The 17,332-nt window shown below is 51.3% G+C and overlaps 1 protein-coding gene across 3 annotated transcripts in view; it reads left to right on the top strand.

Annotated features, from left to right (window-relative positions):
• LOC147737126 (uncharacterized) overlaps positions 1 to 17,332 on the top strand; it is a 381,113-nt gene that overhangs the window by 40,578 nt on the left and 323,203 nt on the right. For 2 of the 3 annotated variants that reach the window (XM_086965561.1, XM_086965383.1), the window contains exon 3: positions 123 to 214. The exons of the other annotated variant lie outside the window; for it this stretch is intronic. The gene's annotated coding sequence lies outside the window, so the exon portion shown is untranslated. The remainder of the gene's footprint in view (positions 1 to 122; positions 215 to 17,332) is intronic. 3 annotated transcript variants of the gene reach the window in all.

Genomic DNA, 17,332 nt, shown 5'->3' with positions numbered 1-17,332 from the left:
TCACACGGCTGGTGTTTTTCCAAAGAAAGTTGAGTTTATTTCCTTCTCTTGCTTGTCCCTAGTGCCATTACCAATATCCATCTATCTTCTCCTAACTCTCTTTTTTGAATTTGCTCTTTCAGGTAATGTTTCATTGATTTGCTCACCTCCAAACCTGTCTGATTTCCCATTGATCTGTTTCCAGCAGTCTAGTCCCAGGATGTGCAGGATGGAGGTATGCCTGCATCTCATTATCTCACAAACATTTGACTGCAGCTGGTGAAAGTTTTTTTATTTTTTATTCTTTTAAAACATCAACAAGAGGAAACTCAATTAGGGATACAGGTTGCAGGCAGCATCAATGACATAATATATGTGACATATGTAAACACATCATGGTTCGGCAGCATTGCCATTTACATCAGTGACGGAGCAAGAGCTACTAAGATAAAGGGTGATCACAAGGCAAGGAGGACAATAAAACATTCCAATCCTAATCGCAGGCAGCGCATCACTAAAAAAATTAAAAATAAGGAAGCAGGTGTAAGGGGGGGACTGCATCGAACACATAAGGGTAGATCAACATGATGTCTAATCCTTGCCATATGCCGGCGTGGCTCCCGTCCTCAGGGGAACGCCAATTGCATGGACAGGAGGATATACATCATACTTTGGTACAATTGTACAGAAGTTATGCATTCATAAGGTCCCGGCCATAGTTCCTTCATGGTGGTCGAAAATCGTTTTTGGCTTCTATGCTAAGGATATCCATATTCCCCCCCATCCACTCACTACTCCTCTAGTGAGTAGCATGTGTAGTGTGTTGGCCTCTGCTCGTGCACATTGCAGGAGAGTATGCAGCTGCCTCTTAGCACAGATGTTGCTTTACAAGAAATTTCAATTTGGCGCTTCAAAAGTACCTATGCACGGTCTGTAAACTGGTGTAAGTGTTTACCCCCCTTTGCTTTAGGGCGAAGGCCTAGCAGGCAGGATTCAGGAGCAGGTGACCGTGTATGGTCTGCGAGTTCCGATATGGTGGCTGTAACCTCAAGCCATGACATCTGTAGTGATGGGCACCCCCACACCATATGTTAGAAGCCGGCGTCACCCAGTTTACCGCGCAGCACTTTGGTGTCGAGTCAGGAAACATGCGCTGGATACGGTGAGGGGAGAGAACTGTGATGTGTGTAGTTAAATTATGTAAATTGGAATCGAGGATTCAAGTAACCCTTCGCTAACATGTTGTAGCGCCCGCAGGCATGACTTGAGCGGTTGCAAGAGCACGGTGTTCATCTAGCCAATGCAGTCCCCATGTGCAGCTGAGGTGGGGTGCTCGGTGCTGTCTTATTGGAAGCCAGCGTCCTATTACCCAGTACTTTATCTCAAAATACTACATATCTATAAATGTATCATTTCTGTCTGATCTGGGCCTGCATCGCTCTACCTGTCATAGAGGAGAAACTGCTGAGGAATTAGCACACATGCTGCTAGTTTCAGGCCCTTTGATCACAATGCAGTAACTATTCCACTATACAGCTGCCTCACCTATCACTCGTTGACTCTGTCCCTGCCTTGGACCGATAGGGAGCTCAGCTGCTTTTAGGTGAGGTTTGTGCTGTACAAACACCACATGCATAGCACCTTTTTCCAAGGAAGAACGGTTTGGTGCCATTAAGCTGTGCTGCTGGATGAAGCAGTGATATAATAAAGACCCTTGTGGCATGCAGCACGCGTTGTATCATTTGCTGGTGTGTTTCACACTGAGAATTCTTTTTATTTTACATTGTGGAGCTGTGCCTTGGGCATTTTGTGTATTTGTAAAGCAGTTCTAAGCATGTGGGCCTTTGTAAAAGCTGGGTATGGGCTGTGTACTTGTCGGGCATGTGTGAGAGTCGCAGAAGGCATTTATTAGGTGTTATGTGCAGCGTGCACTGTTGGGGAGCATTCTACATCTTGTGGAAAGAATGAGCGCACCTCAGTATTGTTCCATTAAATGTGGCCACAGTGGTTTGTACAGGTGATGATGAAAAGCATGAGTAGGAGGAGAGATCCATGAAAAGTCATGGGAAATACATGGTTTGAAAATCTTGTTCACAGGCCTCAGCATGTTGATAGCAGGGCAATGCATGTGTGGAGCAGGTGAATAAATGTCAGAACCGGGCCTACCTTTATGGATGAAAGAGTGGAGGGCAGCCGAGGTGTAGGACTTCTGGACAGAGCCATTTAACTTAAGAGATGTTTTTAAGAGAGTGTTTCACGTGCTGGGCATGGTCCAGGAGTGAAAGAATGTTAACAGGCTTTGGCGCACCATCCATGCACTCGCTACACAGATGCACCCTAGTGTTCAACTAGTAGACAGCCAAGCTGGTGTGCTATGTCACAAAGCTCTAAAGTTAGACATGGGACAACTCAACAACAGACTAGCTCAGCTCAGTCTCCTAGTCCAGCCGGCGATCTCCCACTCCTGTGGATAATACTGGCCAACTAAAAAAGCTAAAAAAGAAATTGCACATAATGAAGGGTATCATACTGTTTTGGGGTCCGATGTTCAATTCCCGCAATATCCGAAGCCTGACTAGAATAGATGAGGGAGTCTTTAACACCACCGCAGGTATACTGACTAATATTACAGTTGAGCTCCAAGCTACGAGACGTGTCTCGCTTCAAAATCGGATGGTTTTAGATTTTATCTTAGCTGACAGGGGTGGAGCCTGCCATGTCATCGTCAGTAGCAGCTGCTGCGTGTACATACATGTCAGTGCCCCGACTGTAAAGTCTGCAATGCAGAAATTGTATAGACTGGCTTCAGAAATTCACGAAGACAATGGTACCTGGTCCCTCTCGGGATGGCTCTGGGGAATATTGACATTATGGGGTTGGAAAATAGTCCTTTTCCTGATAGCTATTGCAGGGTTTGTTTTCACATGCTGTCTATGCATAAATTGCCACCCAGCTTGCTGCACGTATTGCATAAGCAGACTCATTCCCAGTGTCTCACTACCAAAAAGTAATAATAAGCACACTCTCATGATGATGCAAGAAATACAGTCAATATTGTTAATCGACGAGGGAGTCTTCGAATATTGATTACAATTTATGATGTTTGCATTCGCTTTCTTTTCACATTTACTATGGATAGATAACTATATCCTTTTCCCCTTATCATTGTAAAGACCCTACCGGATAGCCAAATAAAGCTAATTAGCATATAATGCTAAAAGGAGGGTCTGTTAGTCTGAAAAATCCCTTGCTATCCTTGAACTGTGCTATAATAGATTAGCATTATATGGCTAAGTTAGTTGCCGCTACCACATTTGTATGCAACCCGTTGAGTTATCCCCGTAATGTGCAAGTCTCAGTTAGCAAGTGTGACTCCATTTTGTATTTTGTAATCCTTATTTAGACTGCATAGGCTGCACCAGCATTAGGCCCATGTATCCAGAATTGCTTGCCTCAGCTGAACACTGTATTTCACTGTTATTTTCTTTTATGTCCAAGGTTGTTTCTCGACTTGCTAATGAATAAGGTGCTCTCCCTTCAAATACCAAACTGAGCGTGTAGCTCTGCTCCCACGTTTAGAGACGCTGAGGCCCAGCACGATAACCGTGAGTTGCCGATAAGGTGTACCCATCTCGCAAGTAGTAGCGCATCTCTCTGTACCCCCATTGTTCGGGTCCAGCTCGAGCCAGTACATTTCCATGGTGGGCGGGGTTGGAGATGGCTGGGAAGCTTCTTTACCTACTGTAACCAGTTTGGAAGGCAGTCCACTCAGCAACCATCTTAGGGTTCAGGTCTGACCGGATCTCTCTCTGCCGAGAACTGATAATAAATCCTGTTTATATTCTCTACTGTCTGACCGACTCTTCATTCCTGGGAAGGCATAGCAGGTGGTTCTTAGTAACCCGGGTGGCCCCTAAGGGCCACTTCCTTCAGTTCTGAGGGACAAGAAGTCGTTGAACACCTTCCTGAACTCTCTGATAGTGACTCTGCCACTCTTAATGAATACGTGATCTGCATCAAAAAGTTGGACTTTCACTACCTCACCAAAGTGAGTACTTTCCTTGAACGATAACACTTCGGGAGAAGGATGCAATGGCAGGATGAGTCGGTAGAACAGTACATAACTACCTTGCGCAAATTGGCTTCCACGTGCAATTTTGGTGCAGCTTTAGATGAGCTCTTAAGAGAGTAGTTCATATTGGGATGAGTCCTCGATAAAAAGAGAGACGCCCTGTAGCAAAAAGGCACGCCATCGCTTCAAGAAGTGCTGACCATAGCCAAAAGTCACAAGCATTCAAAAGCGTGTGTTAATATTATACGCAAAGACAGTTCAGGTGATAAAAAGGAGAACACTAATGTCAAGGTGGTGGTGGATAGATTTGTTAAACCCAAATCAAGCACCACTTCAAAGCCCTTTAATACAAACAATTTTCAGGGGAAGTGCTTCAGGTGTGGCAACCAGGCCATATGGCCAACTTTAAAGACTGCCCATGCTGGAAGGCCATGTGCAAAATGTGTGGGAGAAAAGGTCATGTCTCAAAGAACTGCAGAAAGGGCACAGGCATAAAAAAGTCAGGGAAGTTGATCTTTATGAAGAAGAATTGGAAGAAATCAATATTCTCCCAGTCACAGGAAATGCTGATGATTGCCCTCAGGATCTAGTTTTGATCAATGATGCTCCCGTGAACATGCTCTTCGACTCTGGGGCGAAGGTAACGCTAGTCCCCAAAACATTTTATGAGCGTAATCTGCTGGGCAAAGTCACCCTGTTGAAAGCCAAACATTAGACCAAAAGGTTAAGGTGGGGTGACTATTGAGTTGTTGGGTTATTTCTGGGGCACAATTGACTTCAAAAGGAGAGTCATCCCTGGTAAAATCTATGTCTTGATGAAAGGGGACTCGCTCATAAGTTGGTTCTACATATCTGCGTTGATCCCAATGAGATCTGCCTGCCTAAAAGAATTACCACCAATTAGGGTTGTTAGTAATGTGCCGCTCACTGAGCAAATCTCTCTTTGGCCACGAGGATTGTTCCGGATTGCTGATTCTTCCCTGCACCTTGAGGCTGTTCAAGCTCCAATAACTTTTCGTGACACCCGCTTCGCGGGTGCCGCTCACTGATCCAATCTGACCATCACTGCTGCCACGAGGACTTTGTTTGCACGGCTGTTTTTACCCGCTCCCTGAGGCTCTCACAGCTGGTGTGAGCGGCTCCGCAGTCGGCGGACTCCACACTCGCTCCCAGCAACTCACAGCCCAGGTAGAGGACTTTGGGTAGAATACTGCGCGTGGAGCCTACCGGGGGACTGCGAGGACCAGCATCCTCCACTTTGCATAGCTGGTGCCTCTTTCCCCGGCGGCCACGCCCCCAGCCTCCACGTACTTTACAGGCGCACTCTCCACCGCGACGCGGGACGCGCGCGGGACGGAGCTCGGGGCAAAGAGCGGGCCGTTTGAGGCCGTTCGAGTACGGGAGAGTCCGGTCCGGGCTACACTCCCTGGCCTTATTTCTATTGTTGCTGAATCTACATTTGTTAGTGGCGCACGCAGAGGACTAAGCGCAATGGCCACACGTGAGTACAGAAGCAGGGCAGCTAAGGGGAAGTTGCAAAATGGAACACTTGATGACTTTATCACTAGAACGGACACTGCTATAGACATGGAGATCACTAAGATGCAGCATAGGGTCTCCATTGAACTCGATGCAGCTAGAAGGCTATCCCAGGAGATGGCCAATGCCAAGAAATCCTCTTTGGGTCACTTTGCTTTTGCTAAAACACCGGACCGCACAATGTGTCCACCATCAAATCTAACACAGGTAGTTATCCACCACCCACCAGTTTCGCTTCCTTTAGCCTTAGTACAGAAGGTCGGGTCTCCACATGAAGCCCCCACATCACTGCCCAGGGTGGGAGGGGTAGACGGGCCCCCCTTGGAAACACCATCAATTGCCAATTGTAAGGCCATGAGTGCGAGAATCTCCCCTAACCCCCCAAAGGGCTCCAACCAAAAATGAAAGCGCTACTGCCTATTCCAGGAAAAAGGCTAAGGTTGCAAAGACCCAGTTACCCTCTCAGGTACTAGCCCAGTCATCCCACATACTCTATCCCGTCGTGAATAGTTGCCCCCCAGTTCCTGAATCTAGCCCAGTGAAGTCGATGGGGGAATACGAGAACCTCGTAATTGAAAGTGAGAATGGTGGGGTACCACTTTGTATGATTGAAGGAAAGGATGTGGAATTTTTAACGATTGTGTGGGAAACGTTGAAAAAACTGCTCACCCCTTTAGAACTCAGACTTTCCCGGATAGAAACCCAGCTCCTTGAGACTGAAAAAAGCATTCTAAATCTTGCCACCCTGACTATGCCTGGTAATAAACCAACTAGCCAACCTGCTGCGACCAACATTCCTTCAGTAGCTGTTGTCACTCCACCAGTACCTCCGGCTATTAAACCTGTCCCAAAACCCCGGTACAAGGTCCCTGTAACCACCAACGTCAACAGTGTAGCGGGAAGTGCAAACGACTTGCCGGCTCCATCTGTATCAGCTCCGAAAGTACTGGCTGCCCCGAGGCCTAAAGACCGCGATACTCACTACTCTAACCCACAGAGACAAAAATCTTTTAAAAACCACCATAGGGGGGCGTGGCCAAGATGGCGGGGTGAGCGGACGCTTCTTCCCGCAGCTCCTCCGGCCCCACTAGGCCTGAGCCCTTTTTCGTCAGCTTCTCTCCCCCCGCTGAAGCTCAGCGGCTGAGAGACGGGTGGCGGAGACCCTGGGGCACACATTGATGCTACTTTGGCCCCGATCGCTCCGGCGGAAGCACGCTAGGAGACCGATAACCGGACGGTGGAGCACCTTGGAGGCGGAGCAGAGCGGGGCACTGTCCAGGTGCCTCGGCTGTGGCCTGGTGCTGATGTCTAGCGATCTGGAGTGGAGCTCGCCCCGGTACTCGACGGGGATTGTCGGAGGGACAACTGCTGTGTGACATCGCTGAGCGAGGTCCCTGCCGTGTGATCGTGGCGGTGCATGGACTTGCGGTGGTGGCCTCTCGCGTTGTGCGGGCCCCGGCCCCGTGGCCAGTTGGCGACAATGCTTAGGATTGAAGCCAGGTCTACTGTTTCTCTTCTCTAGCCGGGCGGCTTTGAATGGAACTTTCCTCTGTATACCTGGCTCTTAGAGTGGCCCTGGTGGCATTGCCGAGCCTGGACGATCTACCCGGCCCCGCCCTACCGCCATCTTGTCTTCACGGCGACGGTGACGCAGCCCTCCTTCAGTGCCGCTTGAGGCCGTCTCCTACACCCTTGCTTTTGCACAGCTCTCCCTTCCTGCGGGACGCGCCAGCCGGGGCTCCCCTCGCTGGGGTCTCTGTTGCAATTTTGGCTGGGCTCCGAGCGGCCCTTTGTGACTGGACTGGCCCGCCATTTTGTCATCTGTGGCGCGGATCCCCTGGTGCCCCTATCTGGCCGGGTTTTCCCTCTGGAGGAGCTCTACCGAACATTGGTGACTCATCGAGGGCCGATCCTATTGCAGGTGGCCGAAGCCAGTGTTCCTGCCTCAGTTGAGTGCGACAGCATACGGGGCACGAATGTCCGGAAAAGGTGGATCGAGGAAGGGGGATCGCACCCTGCCGGACATACTTAGCAGGGCCCAGCAACAGCGAGACAGGGCGCAACCGTCTCCGGGCTCTTCCCGGGCTGCTGCGGACCCGACCGGGAGTGAGCCCCCCGTCACGAGGTCCTTCATGGAGGAACTGTTCAGCTCGCTTAAGGCTGACTTCCAGACGCTGAAGCAGGAGGTGGCCAGTGAAGTACGCGAGGTCCGCAGGGAGGTGGAGGGCCTCGGCGAACGGATGGAGACGGTGGAGGCGGCGGGCCAACGTCGGGACGACAAGATTGTCCATTTGCAACAGGACGTTCTCCGTCTCAGGGAGCAACATGTTGAACTCCAAGCCCATAACGAGGACCTGGAGAACAGGTCGAGGAGGAATAATATACAGGTACCGGGTGTACCGTCTGCAGATGAGGGAACAGACCTGGTGGGCTACTTGCAGGACTTGTTCCGGGAGATTCTGGGAGAGGCCGCGGACTTCCCGATCCGCATCGACAGGGCCCACAGAGTCGGCCGACAGCGACAGTCGGCGGCTCCTCCGCCGGACATCTTGGCCTATCTCCCTGACTTTCCGGTGAAGGAGCGCATCATGTCCGAGGCCCGCAGGCAACAGCCATTGACGTTCCGAGAGCGACCTGTGGCGCTGTATCAGGACCTGTCTGCCATCACGCTTCAGAAGCGCAGGTCCTTCAAGATTGCAACCGATTTCTTGCGCGAGCACGAGACACCGTACTCCTGGGGGCATCCCTTTCGTTTGATATTCCGCTGGAACGGGATACTGCATCAGCTGCGCTCCTTGCAGGATGTCTGCGGCGTCTTGGGTCTCACGGCTACAGAGGAGGATGGAGCAACGACGTCCTGGAGGCGCTCGGACAGAGGAGGACGACGGCGATCGGTGAGGAGGAGATCAGCGGCGAGCACTGGGCGACCTGACTCGCCCACCATCAGAGCGGACATGGCCAGCGCTTTGAGAGAAGCGGCCAGGGACTCGGCCACCACGAACGGTGTGGCCTTGACGGCGTAGACTCACTCCGGGGGGAGATGGACATAGCTTCTTCGGTGCCAGGTTTGGGGGTCGGGGGGAGGGCCGGGGGGGAGCGGGAAGAGCGAGTGGCCGGACGTCCACTTTTGGTACTTTCTGCAGACTTGTCCGTTTTGGGGCTTGACTGGGACAATGGGTTGTTTGTGTTTGAGTGGGAATTTGACTAGTTGCCATTGGTTCGTTTGGGTTGAGGTTGGGAGTTGTTCAGGGGCGGGGAAGGAATCGTCCGGTATTTCATATGTGAACGCTTGGTCCTATTTTGCCTGTCCTGCGCTGCTGCCCTGCGCCCTTCCCCCGCCAGCTGCCTGCCCGCGGCGTAGCGTCTCCAGACCCTGGGAGGTATGTCGTCCCTGAAGGTGGTAACCCTTAATGTTAAGGGTCTAAATAACCCTGTCAAGCGAAGGGCGATTTTGTCTCTGCTGGAGAGGACACAAGCTGATATATGCCTCCTGCAAGAAACCCACTTGTTGTCCCGTGATTGTCACAGAATGCGCTCTGCCAGGTTTCCCACCCAGTTTTTCTCCTCTGCTGCGTCCAAGAGGGCGGGGGTGGCTATTCTGCTGTCGAGCTCCTTCAGGGGGGAGGTGTTGTATAAATTTGCTGAACAGAAGGGGAGGCTTTTGGCATACCGCCTCCGCCTAGGGGACACGTCGTTTACTATTGGCTCCTTATATAGCCCGAATGACCATCAAGAACGCTTTTTAGATTCGGTGCTGGTGGACGTAACTGCCTCCCCCAATCGTCATGTCATACTAGGGGGTGACTTAAATATAGTCTTTGATTCTGCATTAGATAGATCAGCGCAGCGATTCCCGCAGACTGGGGAACTTTCCCAGGCCGGGAAGGCCCGAATCACCGACATGGATTTGCATGACCTTTGGCGCACCCTCCACCCTACAGATAGGGATTATTCCTATTACTCACATGCGCACCGGACCTACGCACGGTTGGACTACTTTTTGGTTAGTGGACCGATGCGTGCCGCTGCTACGGCAGCGGACATTGGGGTCCTGACACTGTCTGATCATGCGCCGGTCGTGGGCACGTTTGCGTGGCCGGCGACCTCCCCCTCTCGGGGGGTGTGGCGCCTTAGGGACACCCTTCTGCACAAAAAAACTGTTGTAAAACATATTGAGGAGGCGATCCGGGAATACCAGGCACACAACAGTAACTCAGACACTTCATTGGCGACACAGTGGGCGGCGCTGAAGGCGGTTCTCAGGGGGGAATTCATCTCCATATCCTCGGCAGAAAATAGGGAGCGGCAGCGCAAGAGGGAGGAGTTGACTTCCCAGGTCCGGGAGCTGGAACAGGTCCACCGCCGTACGGGAGCTCCAAGGGTTTGGAGGCAGTTGAAGGCTGCCAGGAAGCTCCTGTCGGCGCTGGACATGGACAGGGCGGAATACGCAGCGTTACGTCTGAAACATGCATTCTACACAGGGGGAGATAGGTGTGGCAAACTCTTGGCACATAGGCTTCGTGTCGCGCATCAGCGTAACGTGGTGAAGGAACTCTTGGGTGCTGACGGGGTGGCGGTTTCTGGTGACGCGGCAGTAGCGGAAACTTTTTGTAGTTTCTATGAGGCGCTGTATGCCGGGGAGCCCCCCTCGTCGCGGGATGCCGTGGAATATCTGGAATCCGTGACCCTTCCGGCGCTGGACCCCGCCCAGGCGGAATACCTTGAGCGCGATATCCATGTTGAGGAGGTGATTTCCGCGATAGCCAGGCTTAAGCACGGGAAAGCCCTGGGCCCGGACGGTTATACGTCCCTGTTTACAAAACCTTCTGCCCGGTTGTGGCCCCTATCCTCGCCCGATTGACAAAAAAGTGGTTCTGTTGGGTATTGTACAATCTCTTTGGGTTAGGCTAAGGACAGCTCTAAAACACAAACAAGCAGAACTCTCTGAATGTGAACGCCAAACCGAGCTCTCCGAGTGAAGGCGCTCGTACCAGCGCCTTCACTCGGAGAGCTCGGTTTGGCGTTCACATTCGGATCGCCGTTTCCCACATCGCGGAGGCTTCCACGCTGATGACAACGAATCGAGGGTTGACCAACGGGCTACCCTCTGGAATATAATAACTTTTGAACATTCCCCATCCCCCTTTTGTCTTGATAAAGACCCGCCGCGACCACCAACTGGGGCGCAACCTGGGTCGAAACGTCGACGCTCTTCCTTTTGGCCAAGATAATTCCAGGAATATGGACAATAATTCCTTCTTTTCCTTGGAACTTTTACTATGATGAAACTGGCCACAAAACGATAAAAAATACATCGTTCTACACTTTCCCCGGTCCTCCCCCCCTTTTTGTAAATTGTATTGATTTAACGTCTTTGTATATAAGTGTCACTACATGTCTCACATTTGTCACTTGAATCACCACAGTCACTGCACTTGTGTTTGATAAATATTTGCTAGTAATGTAGTGGAATGAAGTAATTCCATTTTACTGTTTCATTGGTTCTTGTTTTTAATATATATAAAAACTTTGAATATCAGAGAGTTCTGCTTGTTTGTGTTTTAGAGCTGTCCTTAGCCTAACCCAAAGAGATTGTACAATACCCAACAGAACCACTTTTTTGTCAATCGCATATACCCAGGTTCTGAGGGACACAGGGTTACCCCATTTTGTCAAAATACCCTATCCTCGCCCGGCTGTTTAATTCCTTCTTCGAATCAGGGGCCATCCCACCGGATCTCCTGAGAGCGACGGTCTCCGTGATCCCGAAGCCTGGGAAGGACCGGGCCTTATGTGGCTCATATAGGCCAATCTCGATCCTGAATGTCGACCTTAAGTTGTACACGGGGATTCTGGCGTCCAGGCTGGCCCTGCACCTCCCGGGTCTGGTTGAGGCCGACCAAGCTGGCTTTGTGCCTGGCAGACAAACTGTCGACAATACTAAACGAGTAGCGCACGTGAGGGTCAATGGGTGCAGCTCCCGTAGTTTTGCAATCGAGCGGGGCACTAGGCAGGGGTGCCCACTTTCCCCACTCCTCTTTGCTCTTTACATGGAGCTGTTTGCCCAGAGGATCCGCCAAAACCCGGATGCGATCGGGATCAAGATGGGGCAGTATGTTCACACGGTCAGTCTTTATGCGGATGATGTCCTGCTGACCCTGGACGATCCCAGGAGGTCCCTTCCTGCCCGCATCCACGAATTGGATGCTTTTTTGCGAGTGGCCGGTTTTAAAATGAACATGGGCAAGTCGGTGGCTCTGGATGCGTCTCTGGCTGCGGATACTAGACGGGACCTTCAGCGGCTCTTTCCCATGCAGTGGTCATCATCCCTGGTGCCATATCTGGGGATTCTGTTGGTGCCGACGTTGCCAGAGATGGTAACGGCTAATTACGCCTCTCTTAGTAAGAAGATCAAGGAGGAGCTTGGCCGCTGGAGCAAGAGCCTGTTGTCCTGGCTTGGCAGGATTGCTGCGGTCAAGATGACGGTTCTGCCCCAGATTCTATACCTTTTCCGAGCCTTGCCGCTCCAGCCTCCAGTGGGTTGGATCAGGCACACGCAAGCTGACATCTCACGCTTTGTCTGGCAAGGCCGCAAGCCGCGGATGAAGAGGGTTCTCTCCACGCTCGCCCCGGAGGCGGGGGGCCTCGGTATCCCGGACCTCCAGAAATATTTTCAGGCGGCGCAGTTGCGCTACCTTGTGGAATGGAGCAGGTGGGAATCCGATAAGCACTGGCTCTTTCAGGACCAGGCGGTGGCAGGGCGTACCCTCCAGGAAGTTCCATTCTTGCGCCGGGTTCACCGCCCCCCCCCCCCAACCTTTATGCTTCCTTTGTCACGCGGGTCCCCCTGCGGGTGTGGGACACGGTTTGTGCGGTTCGGGAACTCACCACGTTCCCCTCGCCTTTTACGCCAATAGCGGGTAATCCTGATTTCTCCCCTGGGATGGAGCCGGGTGCTTTCTCCCATTGGAGGATGGCGGGCTGCCGAGCGCTCTTTCAGATTTATGGGTCGGAGGGAGTGGTCCCCTTTCAGCAACTTCAACAGGAGTTCCAACTGCCGGAGTCGGATAGACTGCGATATATGCAGGTCCGGCACTGGGCACTCCAGCCCCAGGTGCGGGACACCGCTGATCGTCAGATAACACCATATGAGCGGTGGCTGGTGACCCGCGCCTCCGACGCTAAACTGATCACCGATCTCTACAAGTTCCTACAGCCCCCTCCGTTTCACTACTATGATCCGGGCAGGGAACGTTGGCACAGGGAATTGGGTAGGACACTTAGCCATAAGGATTGGGACCAGATTGCACACCGTGCGAGACACTCGGCATATCATACTGGCCTCACTGAAACATTCACCAAGGTGTCCACATACTGGTACTACACCCCGGAGAGACTGCACGAGATGAACAGGCATATCGAGAGGGAGTGCTGGAGAGGTTGTGGTCAGTTGGGGACCCTTTCACATATTCTTTGGGATTGTCCCTTGTTGGCTGATTATTGGAAGGAAGTTCTCGATGAGGTAGATACGCATTTTGAAATCGAATTACCGCGCTTTCCGGCGTATGTCTTGCTGGGCCTTCCTAATGGCCTGATGTACCCGCTGAAGTCCCGCAGGGGCAGGCAAATCGCGATAGCGCTGGGCTCCACGGTTCAGAACATCCTAATCCACTGGCGCACCACCACAGTCCCCTCCATCACTGGCTGGTTGCACAGGCTCTGGCATGTGCTGGGTATGGAAAAATTGTCACTCACAGTAGCGGGGGAGGTGGACCAATTTGATGAGCTGTGGCAACCCTTTCATGCGCTTCTAACCGCGGAATTTAGGGAACTCACCTGTGCGAGGTACCTCAGGCTTCTAAGGTTAACGCCACCTGTGATTCCAGCTGACTAGGAGGGGCAGCGGGGCTGGGCTGGTGGAGGGGGGGCGCGGTGGGAGGGCGGGCAGTGTTATTAGCGGTACATTGGACGGTGGGGGTGGGGGGGAGTTGGGGTGAGTTGGGGTGTTAAAGGGGAAGGGTTCTAGGGGATGGTGGGTTGTTTTTTTTTATGTTATTGCTTATTTCCTTCTGCTCAGACTGATGGTGTTGACTATGCTCAGATTGGAGGTGTTGCTTATATTTAGCTTTTCTCATTTGCTGTTGCTTCCTTTTCCACAGCGGACTAGTCCACCTTGCACTCATCGTGTCATGCTCATCTTCTTCGCTTGAATGTATGTAACCCTAACCTCCTGCTCCCTCTCCCTATGTTTTTTGTCTTAATAAAATGCTTTAAACCTAAAAACCACCATAGGGGTTATGTTGACCTTCCCCCAGATGTAAGACCATACGTAGTAGTCCTCACGGGGGTGCCAGAAATTCAATACCAACAGCAGGAGGACTTTGGGTGTTTAAAAAATAAGGTCATCCATTGGCTCAATGAGAATAGGCCATTACCCAATCACCTGAGAAGTAAAATTCTCATGGTGCGACGGGTCCCTTGGATAGGCACCTCGCACAAATCTATCTCAGGTGATTGTGTTATCGTCTCATTCGAAGATTCCAATACCGCACATTTTATCCATTCATGGAGTAATCACGGAGCTAATTCACCTATCGCAACTAGACCATTAACTTATTTCTATCCCCTGCTCCCCCATTCTTAAATGGGGGAAAACTGGAATTGGAACCCGATGCCGGCACGAAACTGCATGCAGGGTGGGTTATCCAACTACTGGCAAGACATATATGGAGGGTGGAACGGGGCTCCCACCCACAATAGATTTGGATGCCTTGAGGATTTGGACTGACTTCAATATAGGGCAACTGACACTTCGTCCTCTGTAGATTTACATAGCTCTCTGTCTTACCCCTCACCTAGTTCTGTCTCTGTTTCACCAACACCTCATAGGATTATCGACACACTGGCATACTCACACTGTTCCCCCCCATGCTTGGTCACACCATCAGCACCGTATCTCCCTGGAGACTGTAAGCAAATCACAGGCGATATTAAGTATATGGAGGAGAAGGCCGTTGACTATTCCGAGGGGGGCACACCCACTGAGCATATAAAAGATGTAGATGATATCACCAACACATGCCTAGCTGTTCATACCAACAAGGATAAAGCCCTCCTAGAGGTGCTGAATGCAACCTGCTCACCGGTACTAGAGGTTTTGTCCTCTTCTAACTACACCCAGTCTAGGATAAGTAGGCGTCCACTATCTTTCAATTCTACCGAGGAGCGGGGGGCACCGAGTACACTTTTGATACTTTCTTGGAATGTGGCCGGGTTGGCTAATAAATTGGATTCCACAGAGTGGGTAGAATTCATTGAGGAATATGACATATGTCTGTTCCAGGAAACATGGGCTAGAGAACAACACTCCCGTACAGGGTATGCAACCTTTGAGACTGTGGCAAAATGGGGTGGGAAGGGCCGACCGTCTGGTGGTCTGTCGATCTGGGTAGATTCCCATCTTGGATGCAGGGCAAGAAACCTCGAAACCAACTCACCGGACTTGCAGTGTGTTGTCCTAGAGTGGGCATCCGGTGTGAGAGTAGCATTAATAAATGTATACTCCAGACCAGTTGGCATTACGGGCACTTCGGGAACTATTGAGGACTTATCTGTGTTTATCGATTGTACTACCCTCTGTCCATCACTCGTAATTGGGGGGGACTTTAACATCCAGTATGAGCCCCTCCCGGATCACCTGGAAGGGGTAACCAATGAAGAGGATGATCTCTGGGAGATACCCACCTTGTCGTGCCCACCTGTAAAATCATGGTCACCTTTAGCCACTCAAATACTATCCTTTACCTTATCCCACTCGTTGAGGGCTTGCAATGGGCGGGTTAAGGGAGACATCCCACCCCAGCCCACCTTTAACAGACCAGGGCACGAATCACGGATAATTTAGATCCTGGTGCCGATAAAGGATTGGGCTAAAGTGAGGAACTTCACAATACTCAGAAGGACCGACAGTGACCATAATGCACTGTCAATGAGATTTGCTGTCCAGGGTATCCCAATAGCAAACACAGATAAAAATTCGGCATTCCCGGAGGGTCTAGTTGCAACCAGCAACAGACGCAGAATCAGATGGCCAACGCTAGTACAGAACCCACAAAACATTCAGAGGCTATATAAGGCAGTGGTCCCTGCCCTTGAAAAGGTTAGGGATCTTTTTCCCCAGTCACCCACTCCCGATAAGTTCAGTGCATTTAGGGATATTCACTCTGAGCTCTGTACCAATCTAGCAGAAGTATTGAACCCGGTGGCCAGGACGAAAAAGGCCAAGGGGAGAAGAGCCTCATGGTTCAATGCTGCTTGCAGAAGAGCAAAGGCTGCCCTCTTGGAGTCTCTTAAAATATGGGAAACTCCTAGCAAGATCAGGGTTAAATGGATGGCCTATAAGTCTACCATCTGCAATGCTTAAATAGCATGGGACCAGGACAACTGGTCGGAAATGACGGCTGCCCTAGCAGTCCAAGATGCCCGTAAATTCTGGCAGATCGTCAAGCATGGTTCAGCTGAACCAATAGTGGCAGTTAATGTAAATATTTCTGCCACTGTGTGGGAGGACCACTTTAAATCCTTGTATAGTGTGTCCGACCAGGGCCAATTAGGGAACCCACCTGAACCTGTAATGGACCGACCCCCCGAAAGCCTACCCCAGATGGATGGGTTTACCCTGGGAGAACTTAGTACGGCAATTTTGGGCCTCGCGGCTGAAAAGGCGCCAGGCCTGGACAAGCTCCCAGGCGATCTTTATAGGCACGAAGTTAAGATCTGGGCCCCGTACTTGAGGGTGCTGTTCAACGCAGTCCTGAACGGCATGATGATCCCCCAACTTGGCTGGGGGCAGAGATAGTACCTATATTTAAGAAGGGTTCGCCTCTGCTCCCAGCCAACTATAGGCCAATAAGCCTGATAGATGTTTCTCAGAAACTCTTCACCAGGCTACTACTGGATCGTCTGTCGGAATGGATGTTGGATAACGATATTCTGAGTCCACTCCAGGCGGGATTCAGAAGGAAGATCTCCACCACAGACCAGGTCTTCCTCATTTTTTGGAAAACGGTAATGCTGGAGGGTGGCAGCCTCTACACTGTATTCGTGGACCTGAGGGCGGCCTTCGACCTGGTCCCCCGCAGAAAACTCTGGGGGGTGCTGGCCAAACTGGGGGTCCCGAGGGGCTTGTTGGAGATGATCATTCGTCTCCATACTGCCAACTTTGCTCAGGTGAGGTGCGGCAAGGAGGGGGCGTTGTCAAATCGATTCCCCGTTGACAGGGGGGTAAGGCAGGGTTGTGTGCTTGCCTCTACGTCAACGGGGTAATCGCCCAGCTCAATGGGGTTGCGAACTTAGACGCTCCCAAGCTGGCAGGTAGCAGGGTGCCAGCGATTATGTTCGCCGACGACACCCTGCTGCTCTCAAAGTCCCCAATGGGGATACAGCGTGTCCTAAATGGTTTTGTGGATTTTTGTGGGGAACATGGCTTAGAAATCAATACCTTAAAGACCAAATTTATGGTCTTTAATTCCCCACCTAAACTATGATTTACCCCTACCATTGGCCAGAGCAGACTTGAAAGGGTGCACACTTTTGAGTATCTAGGGGTCATGTTAAATGAGAAAATGACTTGGTGTACACACCAACAGAAAGCACTACTTAAACTGACCCAGTACTCGGGAGGGGTTTTGAGGCTAATAGGGAATAACAGGTCATCTATCAAACCCCTCGGCCCACCACTCC

This window comes from Lissotriton vulgaris, chromosome 1_1 (assembly GCF_964263255.1).
Source record: "Lissotriton vulgaris chromosome 1_1, aLisVul1.2, whole genome shotgun sequence".
NCBI classification, from domain to species: domain Eukaryota; kingdom Metazoa; phylum Chordata; class Amphibia; order Caudata; family Salamandridae; genus Lissotriton; species Lissotriton vulgaris.
The sequence above is the reverse complement of the archived record's forward strand: the minus strand, read 5'-3'. Positions and strand labels throughout refer to the sequence as shown.